This window comes from Ambystoma mexicanum, chromosome 6q, assembly GCF_040938575.1.
Source record: "Ambystoma mexicanum isolate Mex_15411 chromosome 6q, UKY_AmexF1_1, whole genome shotgun sequence".
Taxonomy (NCBI): Eukaryota; Metazoa; Chordata; class Amphibia; order Caudata; family Ambystomatidae; genus Ambystoma; species Ambystoma mexicanum.
In genome coordinates this window covers 918,502,334-918,516,066 of record NC_090937.1, presented here as the reverse complement: position 1 = coordinate 918,516,066, position 13,733 = coordinate 918,502,334, and the positions used below count along the sequence as shown (strand labels likewise).

The 13,733-nt window shown below is 44.5% G+C and overlaps 1 long non-coding RNA gene across 1 annotated transcript in view; it reads right to left on the bottom strand.

Moving 5' to 3' along the window:
- The window catches only part of LOC138515569 (uncharacterized), a 79,037-nt gene extending 78,573 nt beyond the window's left edge, over positions 1-464 (bottom strand). The window contains exon 1 of the long non-coding RNA XR_011282080.1: positions 382-464. This is a non-coding gene — a long non-coding RNA (uncharacterized lncRNA). The remainder of the gene's footprint in view (positions 1-381) is intronic.
- Between the last annotated feature and the right edge of the window lie 13,269 nt (positions 465-13,733).

Genomic DNA, 13,733 nt, shown 5'->3' with positions numbered 1-13,733 from the left:
TCCAAAATGGAAATATCATCTGGTATCGCGTAGGGTGTAAAGAGCCTTTGAACAACTAATAATCACACAGCTACTACTGTAAAACACACTCATTCCGTGTAGTCTATGTTACCATCTCGATCCTAAAAAATGCTGCGAATCGCCATACTTTTACATACAATGAGATTCAGAGTTTTATTTCACTATTTCAATCATACAGCTATTAATGGAAAATACACTCAATACGTGTAGTCTGTGTTACCATCTCGATCCTAAAGCATACTGCGGATCGCCATACTTTTCCATACTGTGAAATTCAAAGTTACACATAACTATTTCTGTCATACCTGATTATTGTAAAAACAAAACGCATAAAAATGCTGACAGGATAAGAGAGCTTACCCTTCTGCTTTAGAACACACGTGCCGGCTGCACACGAGTGTTCGGCAGCCGACGGCATTTTAGAAACTCTGCTGATGTTAGGTCACCATGGCAACGTGGTAACGCGTTGTCATGGTGCACATACTCCTCGGAGCAACCAATGCTGACTAAAAGGGCCGCCATTGCTACATGATGCCAATGCCATTCAAACCTATTGCAGGCACTAACAATAGTCGGTTCACCAATTGCTCTGTATGAGCTTGAATGTTAAATTCTCTATTGTTAAAGACTCAAGAATTGCGATGTGACTATTATCATGTTAGATCAAAAATATATTATAGTAGCACGCACAAATGCATTTGGGTGTACCTAATTAATCATAATCTGCCGCTAATATGAGAGCTAGATTAATTAGTTCTCTAGTGCTACGCATGTGCATTGTCAATATTGAAATGATTAGTGACCTCAGTTGCATTGTGTTTACTAATTTAAAGCAAAAAATTCACGACCCTCAATTGTGTTAAATGGATGTATTGATATATGGAAACAGTCCTTTTCTGAATGTAAAGTCATTAGTGAAGGTTATAGTTAATGAGTGCCCAAAAGATGCTTTCACCCTACATTATCAGAAAATAAAAATTAAATTCAGTCAAGCTGCATTATCGCCCCAGCTCTCATTCAAATACACATAACATTTCTCAAACCACATTAGTGCACATACCCTGGTGTATGCACAATCAGCCAAACAAGTTAAACTAATCATCGTTTTTGACAAAATACATATTAATAAGCAGGTTGTGGTAGACTGACCTTAGAGGAATGACACCATCTCTTTATCGCTATTAAGACCTGTTATGGTTGTATTGAAAAAACACATAGCACGTGCTTCGGCCTGTCTCAATAATTTTAACCTGTCACATCCTCTTTTGTTAGGAGTGACATGTTGGAGACCTAAAAATCTTATCTCAGATTTGTTATGCATTTGGTGAAAGGTTTGCCACTGATCAGCTAATGGCAAAGAAGGATCTTGACTGCCAATTTTGGCCAGATGTTCACGAATACCCACCCTTAATTCTCTTTTAGTGCTGCCAATATATACCTTTTTACAAACACAAATAATACCATAAATAACACATTTAGTTCTGCAATTGATTCCTTGTTTTATTGTCCAGAGTTTTCCATTTTCATCTTTGAATTCAGTCGTTTTTTCATGTGCTTATCTACATTGGGTGCACATGGCACACTTTCTGAAACCATTTTCATTCTTATGGAGCCAAGTGGTCTGAGTCACGCTTTAGACATCTGGTAATGGAGATGGGCTGAGTATTGTCTTGAGTGTTCCTGCTCTTTTGAAGATCATACTTGGATTGTGTCCTAGATATTGATTGCTGTGCTCATCAGGTTTCAGTAAATACAAATGTTTTTTAAGTATTTTTTTGATTCTCTGATGATCTGTGCAATATTGTGTTAAAAAACAAGGCCCCTGGGTCTATCTGAGGTTTTATCAGATTTGTGTTGTAAAGTGTCATGCTGTTTCATTAGTTTGGTCTTCTTGTATGCAGACTTAACACATGTTTGTGAGTATCCTCTGTCCTTGAAATGATGTTGTAGTAAAGAGCATTCCTCTTCAAATTTGGCATCTTCTTGGTAATTACGCCTAGCTCTTATGTACTCCCCCAATGGTATGTTATGAATTGTTGGATGATGGTGACAACTGCTTGCATGGAGCGTAGAATTCACTTCTGTCTGTTTCCTGAATGTCCAAGTTTGTAGTTTATCCCCATCTGAATGTATAGTTAGATCCAAAAAATGTATCGTGTGGGCATCACATTCCCCTACAAATTGGATATCATAACAGTTTTGATTCAATGCATTCACAAAATCTTGAAAGTCTTCTGTACTTCCATCAACATTACAGAAAACGTCATTGATATAGCGGGTCCACATTTTAATTCTATTATGAAAAAAAGGAGCTGTATAGACAACATTGTCTTCCAGCATGCCCATAAAGATGTTGGCCAGGGCAGTTGCACATTTCATGCCCATAGCCACCCCTTTGGTCTGCTGGTATATACAGTTATCAAAGGTAAATAGGTTAAGGTCCAAGGTTAGTTGCAACATTTCTTTGAGCATCTGGATATGATTATAGTACGAGGCAGAGTCGCTCCTGAAAGTGTAGTCAATTGTAATAGTTGCCCATTTGTGGAAAATAGAGGTGTAGAGGGCCTTAATGACTAAGGTGGCTAGAAAGAATGTAATGTGCCATGTAAAATTGTGAAGTTTATGTATGAGGCTTGTTGAATCCTGCAAATATGACTTCAATAGGCTTGCCCTTGGCTTGAAGATAGAGTCTAGGTAATCAGATATATTCTCTGTAACCCACCCAATCCCACTCATGATTGAGCGACCTTCCGGTATGGTATTGTAAATCTTACGTATTTTTGGAAGAAAATACATAGTCGGGGTCACTGTTTCTTTCACTAGTACGAAAGGGCGTTCATCATCTGTAATTAGGCCTTTTCTGTGCCAATTAAGAATATTTGCTTCAACTTGTTCAGGAGATCTGGGGCTCTTTCCTGGATCTATATGGCTGATCCAGATATAGATAGGTGCAAGAAAATATACACCCCTCATAATATACGCCATTGAAATAGAAACTGTGGTTAGCTGAAGAAAAACAGCGTCTGTTTGAAATGTATTTAACAAAACCCTTGCAGAACAAGGCTGTGGTGTTAAATGATGTAGGTTCACAGGAGACGCTGCCCGATTTCCACGTAACACGTTTGTTACATCCATGCTACCAAGCCTATAAAATTCGAGGTTCGGACCCTCTGCGGCAAAGCTCTCGCAGGACAAGGTCACGGTGTTGAACAATGAATGCAGGTGTTTGGTGATAAAGGGGTCTGCAGTGTAGACAGTGATTGCAGACAATTCACCCTCCTGTCTGCAGCCACCAGGTAAGAAGTTGGGGAGTTTGCTTGCCTGCCCTGCGCTTCTTAGCCCTTCTGACTGTGCCTCATCCCTGATTGTGTCCCTCCCCTCCCCTGCAACCTACGCCTACCCCTCCTGCCCCCCTGCTTGGTGCTACCCTTCCCCTGTGAGTCTTACCTTGCTGTGCGCTCCCCCCGTCCACAGCTCCCCTCTCACTCTTCCTTCTGTCCCCCTCTGTGCCCTTCCCTGCGCTGCCTCTCACGCTCCTTGTTCAGGTCCCCATCAATGCCGCTCTATCTCTGCTTGTTACGTGCATGTCCTTGACACCTCCATCCTCGCATAGCTTGTGCTTCGCCTCCCTTACCTGCATGGCCCCTTGCAATCTTCCATTGCGTTGCCTCTGCGTGTGCTGTGCGTTCCCTGACTTGTGTGATCCCCGCAATCTTCAATCACACGCGCCTCTGCGCCCTCTCCTTCCCTGCCTTCCTGTGTACCACTGACTTGTGCGGTCCCTTGCAATCCACGATTGCGTGTACTGTAGCGCCCTCTCCATTCTTGGCCACTCTCGCGTCAGTGCGTTCCTCTGAACATCGTGATCGTCAGGTATCTTAGTGTCCTTCCATCCTGAGCCTCCCTCGTGCTTGCATGCCTTTAGCCTGCATGGTCCCACGCAATCCCTGATCACGTGGTTCCTCGCACTTCCACCCTGGTTTCGCTCACAGCGGTGCGTCCCTTACTATGTGGTCCCTCGCAACTCCCATCCTTGGTTCATCACATCGTGTGGCCCTGACTGCTTGGTCCCTCGCAACTCCTGACCGTGTGTGCCTTGCGCCCCCTTCTCCATCCTCCTGCACTCACATGCCCCCTTTGCTCTTCCTCATCGACTGCCCTGTTTTGCATTGTTTTGCTCTGTGTTCTGTTGGGTTCTTCCCTCCTCTAGGTTATCATTTGTCGACTGCTCTGCTCTTTGTATACTGTTTTGTGGTTTTCCTCAATGACTGCCCTGTTTTGCATTGTATTGCTTTGTGTTCTGCTGTATTCTTCCCTCCTCTAGGTTATCATTTGTCGACTGCTCTCCTCTTTGTATATTGTTTTGTGTTTTTTCCTCATTGACTGCCCTGTTTTGCATTGTATTGCTTTGTGTTTTGCTCTTCCATCTGAGCTCTTGTCTACTTAGTTAAATTGTCTACTATTATCTGGTCCCTTTCTGTCTTGTCTGCTTGCACCCTTCCTTGTGTCCTCCCCTAGTGCCCCTCCTACATTTCCCCCACCCCTCTTCACCTCTCTTACTCCTATCTTTTCAAACTGCTTCTCTATTGACTATCCTGCTCTCCTCACTAAGTCTGGTAGGAAGCAGTTCAAAAGGGATATCCTGGTCTCCAACCCAGGCCTCCTTATCGCTGACACCTATATCAGTGCTTCCTCCAGACAGACACTCACTGACATCCTCTTTGTCGTTCCCTCGCCAGACCTATGGACCCTTCATATGGCCTCTGTGCTCTCTCCTTTCTCTTCTTCTCCCATTAATGGTGGCACTGTGTGGGAGGCCCTTCTGGCCCCCTTCCACTCCTCTAAGGTCATCATTAATGTTTACCTGAATGGCACTGTTTGGGTCCAGGGCCCTCAGGCCAATCTTTTCCTCTTTGATAGATGCTTCCCTCGCCTCCTCAATTTTCTTTCTTCTCCTGCTGTCCCTTCTCTCCCTTCCTCGGCTTCCTTGCCTCCCCCCTCTGCCTCCTCCATGGCTACTGTGCCCTCTCCTCCTTCCTCTTTCATCCCGCCTCGGGCTCCGTCGACACCTCTGCAGGGCGTACCTCTGATTTGTACCCCTCCCCGGAAGTCTTTCAAGGTTAGCAACCTTCTCCATATTGTCACTCTCAACTCTCGTTCAGCTGTCAAACACTCCTCTGACATATGCCACCTCCTGAAAGAACTTGACCTTGATGTCCTCGGTTTCACCGAGACCAGCCAGCTCTGTCACAAGCGTTGACACTCTCCTCCCTGAAGGCTACAAGATCCTTTCCACGCCCAGATTTCAACCCTTCTGGGGGGGGGGGGTGTAGCCTTGATCTTCCTGGAGTGGATTCCTTCCTCTGTCATTCCTATGTACTCCTATTAGGTACTGGGGATACGGTCACATTGCTGCATGGGTCAACAGTTTGGTCCAAGAATTAATAGCATTTGATGATTGGAGCACCATGAAGGTGATCTCCCTGCATAAGGAGATACACTTGTTTTTTTACATAGAGTGGTATAGCTAACACATAGGATGGTGGTATGTTGTCTCCCACTAAGCACTGTGTACTAATGAATATTAGGCTGTCTACTGCGACAACATAGCAAAGAGTGAAGCCATTTGTAATCACTCACTTGATACTCTATTCTGAACAGGTATGCTTTATTTTGGACATAAATGTGTATTTATGTATGATTTATTCACTGTAATTATTGTGTTATAAGAATCAACATGTACAAGACAGTACTTATTATTTTCTTGTAGAGCCCGTCCCGAAGATGGACCTCAAGTCTGAAATGCATTGGCTAGCACATCTGCTTACAACCAATTGAGCAAATAAAAAAGAAAATGATCTGAACAAAGAGAACTGAAGCATTCTTGCATTTTATTAGCACAAATTATAATTTTAAACTCTTGAATCACCATCTGAAGTAGTTTTCCCTACACCGCAGGCATCTCCGGGCTCAGTGAATGTCTCACTGAGCACTTTCTCTCATTTAACCTTCTCCATATTGCCACTCTCAACTCTCGCTCAGCTGTCAAACACTCCTCTGACATCTGCCGCCTCCTGGAAGAACTAGACCTCGATGTCCTCGGTCTCACCGAGACAAGGTTCACGGCCAGCTCTGTCACAAGCTTTGACACTCTCTTTTCTGATGGCTACAAGATCCTCTCCGTGCATAGCTCCAACCGTTCCAGAGGGGGTGTAGCCTTGACCGTCCCAGAGTGGATTCCTGCTCTGTCATTTCTACGTGGGACTACTCCTCTTTCAAAGACCTTGTCTGCAGGCTTTCTCTCTCTCCTGGCCACTCTCTTACTGTGGCTACTATCTATCGGCCACCTGGTCAGATCACCTCCTTCATCTCTGAGTGGGTGGACCTCTCCTCCTCCCTCCTGGCCTCGACCACTCAACTCCTCCTTCTTGGAGACTTCAACATCCACCTGGATGCTTCCTGTCCCTCCTCTGGACTCTTTCACGACCTCTGTGACTCTCTCTCTCGCTCTCTCTCTTTCTATTCTCCCCTCTGGCCCGACTCACTCTGCAGGACACACTCTGGATGTTCTGATCTCCTCAGACCTCCCCCTCTCCATTCCTCCGACCACTCCTCTCTTTTACAGAGTGATCACTTTCTCCTTTCCTCCCATCTCTCGCTCTCTACCTCTTAGGCCAAGCCAACTCCAGCACTGCCATCTACCTTCTCGGCCATCCGACCCACAAAGCGTGTGTCAGTTGAGGCTTTCGCCACCACTTTCTCTCCCCTTCCTCTGGCTGACTCGCATCCTGACACAGCCCTTTCCATGCTTCACTCTTCTATCTCTGATACACTTGATGTTCTTGCCCCTGTCATGAGGATCCACATGAAGCCCAAAGCCAAGTGCAACACCTGCTACGACTCTGACCTCGTCACTCTTAAACGCAATTGCAGGGTAGCTGAGAGGAAATGGCTAGCTTCTTGTGCATCCTCTGACAAACCGGCCTGCCGCCTGCTGCAAAGCAATACCGTCTCTTTGTCCGCACTAAGAAGAGAGCCCACATCCAAGCCCCTGTTGCTGCGGCATCTAACAACTCGGCCAAACTCTTTAAAATCTGCAAGGAGCTGGCCAATCCTGCTGCAGTCTCTACCTCTCCTGTACACTCCCAGGCACTCTGCACAGCCCTGGCTTCTCATTTCATCTCTAAAACCCAGAACATCCTGTCCACCCTCTCTTCCTCTCCTCCTCCCTCTACTGTCTCCTCTACATCCGGCCCCCCTGTGGCCACCTCTCCTCCCTCTTTCTCTGCCTTTCCTCTGTTCTCCTTTGACAAGGTTTCTAGACAAGTCGGATCTATGAAAGGCTCATCAAAACAGGTTCTTCCCTGTTCTTTCAAAACCATAAAGGGCCACATTGATAGCTTTGCTCCTGCCCTGGATGACTTCTACAGCCACTCCTTCACCGCTGGAGCCTTCCCTTCTCCCCTGAAGCACTCTCTTGTGCACCCTCTTATCAAGAAACCTCAGCCGAGCCCTCCTGTCTGGCTAACTATCGCCTAATCTCCATCGCTCCTTTCCTAGGCAAACTCCTGGAAAAGCCGGTCATCTCCCAGCTTAATCTTCACACTGAATCTGCTGGTTGTCTCCATGACCATCAGTCTGGCTTCAGAGCAGTCAGAAGCATGGAAACTGCTCTCCTGAACATCCATGAAGACCTGCTCTCTAACCGTGTTTCTCCCCTCTATCCTCATCTTGCTCAATCTCTCTTCTGCCTTTGACACGGTCAACCATGCCATCCTGCTCAATCGTCTCCGTGATAACCAGGGTATCACCGATCAGGCCTTGGCCTAGCTGACCTCTTTCCTCTATGATCGACCCTCCCAGGTCCAACTTGGGTCTTTCCTTTCTTCTGTTTCACTCTCTACCTGTGGTGTTCCCCAGGGGGCCAACCTCTCTCCTTGGCTGTTCAACCAATACCTGGCACCTATCGGCACCTATCGCCCACCATATTTCCGCTCTCTGCTCCAACTTCCAGTGCTATGTGGATGGCTCACAGCTCATTTTCAGGCTCCCCTCTGCCATCTCCTCTCCTTCTCTCATCTCTGACTGTCTGTATGTTATCCAGGAGCGGTGTGCCACCACTGATCTCTGCCTTAATGCCAGTAAAATGGAGATTCTCCTCATCAGCACACCTGCATCCTCCTTTCCTCTCACGCTGTGGCCGGTCTCCCTTGGCCATTTCCTGCTCCCACCTGTGAGGTAAGAACCTTGCGGTCATCTTTGACTCCACACTCTCCTCTTCTCCTCACATCTCTGATGTCTCATAGAAGTCAAACAGCTGCACCTCCTCAGAGGTATTCTTCCTTTCCTCTTCTTACCCCGGAAGCTCACTCTCTCTAGAGCTCTGTTTTTCTCTAGGCTGGACTACTGCAACAGCCTCTTTCTAAATCTGCATGCTTCCACTGTTCGCCCTCTTCACTTCATCAAGAACTGGACTGCAAGACTTGTCCTTGACATCAAGCCCAGGGATCATATTTCTCCAGCACTAAAATCCATGCATTGGCTCCCAGTAGCTCTGAGGATTACGTTCAAGACCCTTTGCATTGTCCACAAGGCCTTCTGGGGCCTGGGTCCTCAATACCTCCAACTCTTTCTTCGTAAAGACCTTCCTACTTGATCTCTGCGCTCCTCCACCTCCAACTCCCTCAGGGTCAGTCGCTTCTCCAAGCAACGAGATGGTGGTAGATCTCTTTCTTCAGCTGGGTCATCCCTCAGGAACAGCCTCCCTGCCTCTCGGAAACTTCTTCGGATCCAGAAGCACCTCAAGACCTTCCTCTTTGATTCTGCCTTCTCTCTCCCTCTCCCCTGCTGATTTCCCATCTGATACTGCACTGGTCACCTCGCTACCCTCTGATTTCGGGCCCAGGTCCCTGCCCACCCAGTTGCACACCTGCACTGCCACCTGGCAACCTTTGAACTTGGGTCTGTATCTGTAACCCTACAGTCCCCCTACCTGCACTTTTGGACACCTGCTGTCTGCACTTCCACTTGCACCTCCCACCGGCTTGCCGCACTTCTTGTTATTGTTTTGATCCCATTTACAGCACTACCCCCCTCCTTTTTCCCCAGGCACTTTTCCCCTCCCGCCTCCCCTGCACTTGCACGATCTCAGTGTCACATGGCCTAGTAAGATCGTTGTTCTCTGTCCTCCCTCTGTTCCCCCTCTCTTGCCGCATCGCGCCTTGAAACACTTGTGTATAGGCACGTTATAAATGCCATATCATATCATATCATATCATATTGCTACTTATTTTCTTTTTCACTGTGGAGTGCTGATTCATTTTATTTAATATTCTGGTCAACTGGACATTGTACTGTGTAATGAGATTGTGTACATTCTTTTGTTTTCTTCTCTTTTTTAAACGTCAATACAAAGATTTATAAATAAACAAATATGCCATGTCAGTGTGTATGTTATAGCACTCTGCACAAATGAGGGCCAATGCACCTTAGCCAGTGATGAAATATACAGTGACCCCATCCCCCAAGCCACATCCTAGCCAATAACCTTAGCTTGCACTGCAGGATGTGAATGGACATATGAAATGAGTGGAAGACCGTTCAACAATTACAGGGCATAGTTCTAATATTGGTATTCTCTGTAAAGCGCTTTGGATAAAGGAACTATATAAATAACACATCATTATCATTATCATTAACTGTTTCCGGTGTAATGTGGTAAAACAAATTGATTAAAATGTATTTGCAGTAATGGATTCGATGAAATCACATATATCCCTATGATTAATGCAGCAGTGCATCTGACTGCCACACTCATGACCAGGGTTAAACGCCCACAGCACCCACACACACCATATCCAGAAACAAATGAACTGACTGCTTGCTGACACAGATCTGTTTGGTTATGGGGTTGGCCCATCATATGGCAGCATCTTGTGTACACAAATGGGAGAATAGAAAAAGGAAAGAGCCAATGAACCATATTCCCACTCATGGTACATATGGTATGAACCAACAACAAAACACAAGAACAGAGGGACCAGTACGCATGCAATTGCTGTTGTTGAATGGACCCTTGTGGCTCATCCGGTAAAACAAACAGCAGTTCCCTATACAGAAACATGGAGAGCCTTTTTCCAACAGTTGTGTGTACATATTGGCATAGTAGAGTCCAGGGCAACTAAGGGTGTTTATTACACACCTTTCCATGGCTAATCTGTGAATGCATGTTCTGGAGTAATATCACCAACAGGAATGAGTAACAAACGCACAGGGTGCTGCACATATGGGGGGAATATTATCTGCTGTCATATTCTGTATACTAACATGCAGTGTCTAGTAACACTGTCTAATGCTGTGCTGGCACTTCACACTGTACTGTTTCTCATGTCTAAACCACACAGATCCATATGCCCATTACAGTGAGTTCACCTTACTCCAGCAAAGATGCATCAAGTCAACTACATGCTGCATTCCCCGCTAGAGATTTGCTGTTTTTTTAATGGTGCCCATATTGTTACATGTATCAGCAACACTGACATTGTCTTCTTGTTCCCAGGTGATGCAGATGACACAGCAGTGGAGGATGATGTGGAGGATGATGACTGGGATGTTGGTGACACCTTACAATGGACAACCTACCCTTGCCAACATGAAACCAAGGAGGGTGAAGCTCCACAGGACACCTTACCACCACCAGTTGACACCATCCTTGTGAGGTCGCTAACTAGATTACGAGGCCTACATGTACTGCTTGCTCCGTTTAGTGCAAAGGGCTGTTGTCATTCACTATTATTGTTAGTGCGTTTTGTATTTTCCTAATTGATGTTAGATGCAGCTGTGCACACTATGGCATGGGGTTATTTTCAGCTATAAAGTGAATATGCTATGGTTCACTAAAGCATGGCTGCTCATGCTTTGTTGGGCCTTCATAAGGGAAGTGTGTGTGCGCGCGCGCGCACGTTTCACTCCTGGCTTCCATGCTGTTTGCTAATTTGTTTAGGGACTTTTGCAACTTGTATTTTCATGCACATTTAGGGTGCTGGATGTTCTCTCCAATGCTGTTGTAGTCACCTATAGTCTCATGCTCCCCAACACATAGGTGATGAATTGGCCAATGTTAGGAGAAAAAAGTAAATAATATCTCACCCTGCCATCTGAATTGTCAGACTAAAAACTGAAAATGTGTCTCATCCTCTCTTTTGCGATAAGATTATTTTAATCTTGCTTGGAATTTCCATGAAATATACCATGCTGACCAAAATCTAAAATGTGAACGACTTGGGCTCATTCGAAGACCAACACACCACTGACTGTTTTGATTAGACTTCGCTATTCACAGAAATGTAGTTGGAGACTAGAAAGGATCATATACAAATGGTCTCTTATTTATTACCTGTGCAGAATCATAGCTATAATATATAATGAAGGCTTTTTCATAAGTATAGTGTTATTCTACAATTACGTGTTTATACAAATACTTATATCACTGTGTCGGATGCTTTCATTATTTGAGAAATTATATTATTGAAAACAAATAGAATCAAAAATAAATGCAGAAAGTGATGGCTGATATGTATGACAGTGGAGGTCGTATCCTGCCTTTCGGTGGTGAAGCATGATAGCATGAATGCCCTTAGAGCATGTTCTTCTCTGGTGGCCACAGACATCACCAGCAGGAACATTTCATGTGGCGTGTGCCTCCAGAGCAGACGCCCTTTCCTCACACGTGTGTGACTAGCCATTACCACAAGATGATTGTGGTGAATAAGGGTGGGTTACAGTTACAAGTGCACCAAGTTCTAAGTGATGCTCCATAGAAAACATGTTTAATGCATCACTACAAGGTGGAGGGGCAGGTGCACTGATGATTCATCATGAAGAAGTGTGTGGATGAGAATCACTTTAACATGCTATACATCTGAGTAGAGCTATGGTTCTCTGAAGACTTGGTTATTGTCACAGTCACTTCCTTGGACTGCCTAGATGAATATCAACCAGCTCAAGATCATTCAAAATAAGGCTGATAGGCAGATTCTAATGTTGAAGAATAGAGACCATATCACTTGCCTTCTAAATCACTCCATTGGCCGCCTATGGACACATATATCATGTTAAGAACTCTCTGTAAAATCCACCATGTTTTCTAGGGCTCCGACCTGGCCTACCTTTAACAAATTATACAGAAGTACTGTCACACATGACACCTGAGTCCAGATTACAGAAACCTTGCAATGGTGCAAGTGCAAACGTGCACTAGATTAGCATTAGGGAAAACGATTCTTGCCACCTTTATGGCACTGGGTAATTTGTCAGGGAACACAAAGTCATACTCATCCTTTAGGAACTCTTTATTCAACTTACTCTATCATATGGGTACCCACTACAAAAGTCCCTCAATGATGCCTCAAAACCTGTCATGAAATAAGGGTGTCAAGGTTTGCACTGTATCCAGAAAGTGGGATTTTCCTCTACCCTGCCTTCCCCAACGTTTCTGTTCACATTCACCTGTCACAACTGTCCAATCCTGGTCCAGAATTATTATGCTTTTCTTTATTTAGGCAGTGACGTTAATTGTATTTTCAGTCAACAGATATTCTTCCAGGGGTCGTTTGCTAAACAGAAACTGCAGTTATCCGTAGATAAGTGCACACCCTCCTATTCTTGATTCATGTAAATTCATGCGTAAAAGACGCTGCATAATCCCCTCCAAGACAGCAACCCTATTTAAAGGGTGTATGTTTTAGACACAAGACAGCATGTCAGAATTCATTTGTTTAAGGTTTATTTGATCATATTTTAATTGTAGAACATTTTTACAAAAGAGCATATCAAATATATTAATAACACATCTATAAAAAGAACACACATTTTATCACATCAACAAAAAAAAGCTCACATCTCACATATCATTCCTTACATACTCTTTCATCCCCATACATACAAAAAATACCATTCATACTTGTGCAAAAAAACGCAATCCTGATCATTTTGTTCCTGGGTGGATGTTCCAAAGTGATTATTTATGGACACATATTGATCCCCATATTTTATCTGTGTAGACCCAAGTTAAAGCCAACTCTATTAGGAGTAGTCTCTATGGTGTTGTTTGAGCACTTTTCAAATCCATCAAGAAGACATACACTAAAACCTACAATATTCTATAGTCATTCTGCCCTCAAGGAAATTATCCACTATCTAGAGACGCCTTTGAACCTACTCTCAACTTTTGGCACAATGTTCTCATTTTCCAGGCTTATTGGAGCATTAAGCACTCACCCCTTCATAATCATTACCCCACTCTATTGCACCTACTAACTTGTGTATTTGCATGTTTATTTGTTAACCCATTTATTTTCCTCTACTCTCTTCCCTATTTCCTCACTGACTACAGTTTCGGTCAGGCCTAGGTGCTCTGAGGCTACCACGGCTGTGATTTGGTGCTGTATAAAAGCTATGTTAAATACCACATAACAACATAACATAACTTAACTGATCTGGAATGTTCCAAGGATGTAAATGATCAAGCCCTCCTTTCCCCTCCCCAACCTTGTCCTTTCGGGGCACTGTTTGGAGTCTGGCTTCACAATTGATACTTCATAAATTACCAATAAATAGAGAAAAAATAATTATTTCAAGCCAAACCGTCAACTTGCTTATTATGTAATGTGTTCACAGTGGAATATTCTTGATGATTATGTTAATGGGTATGA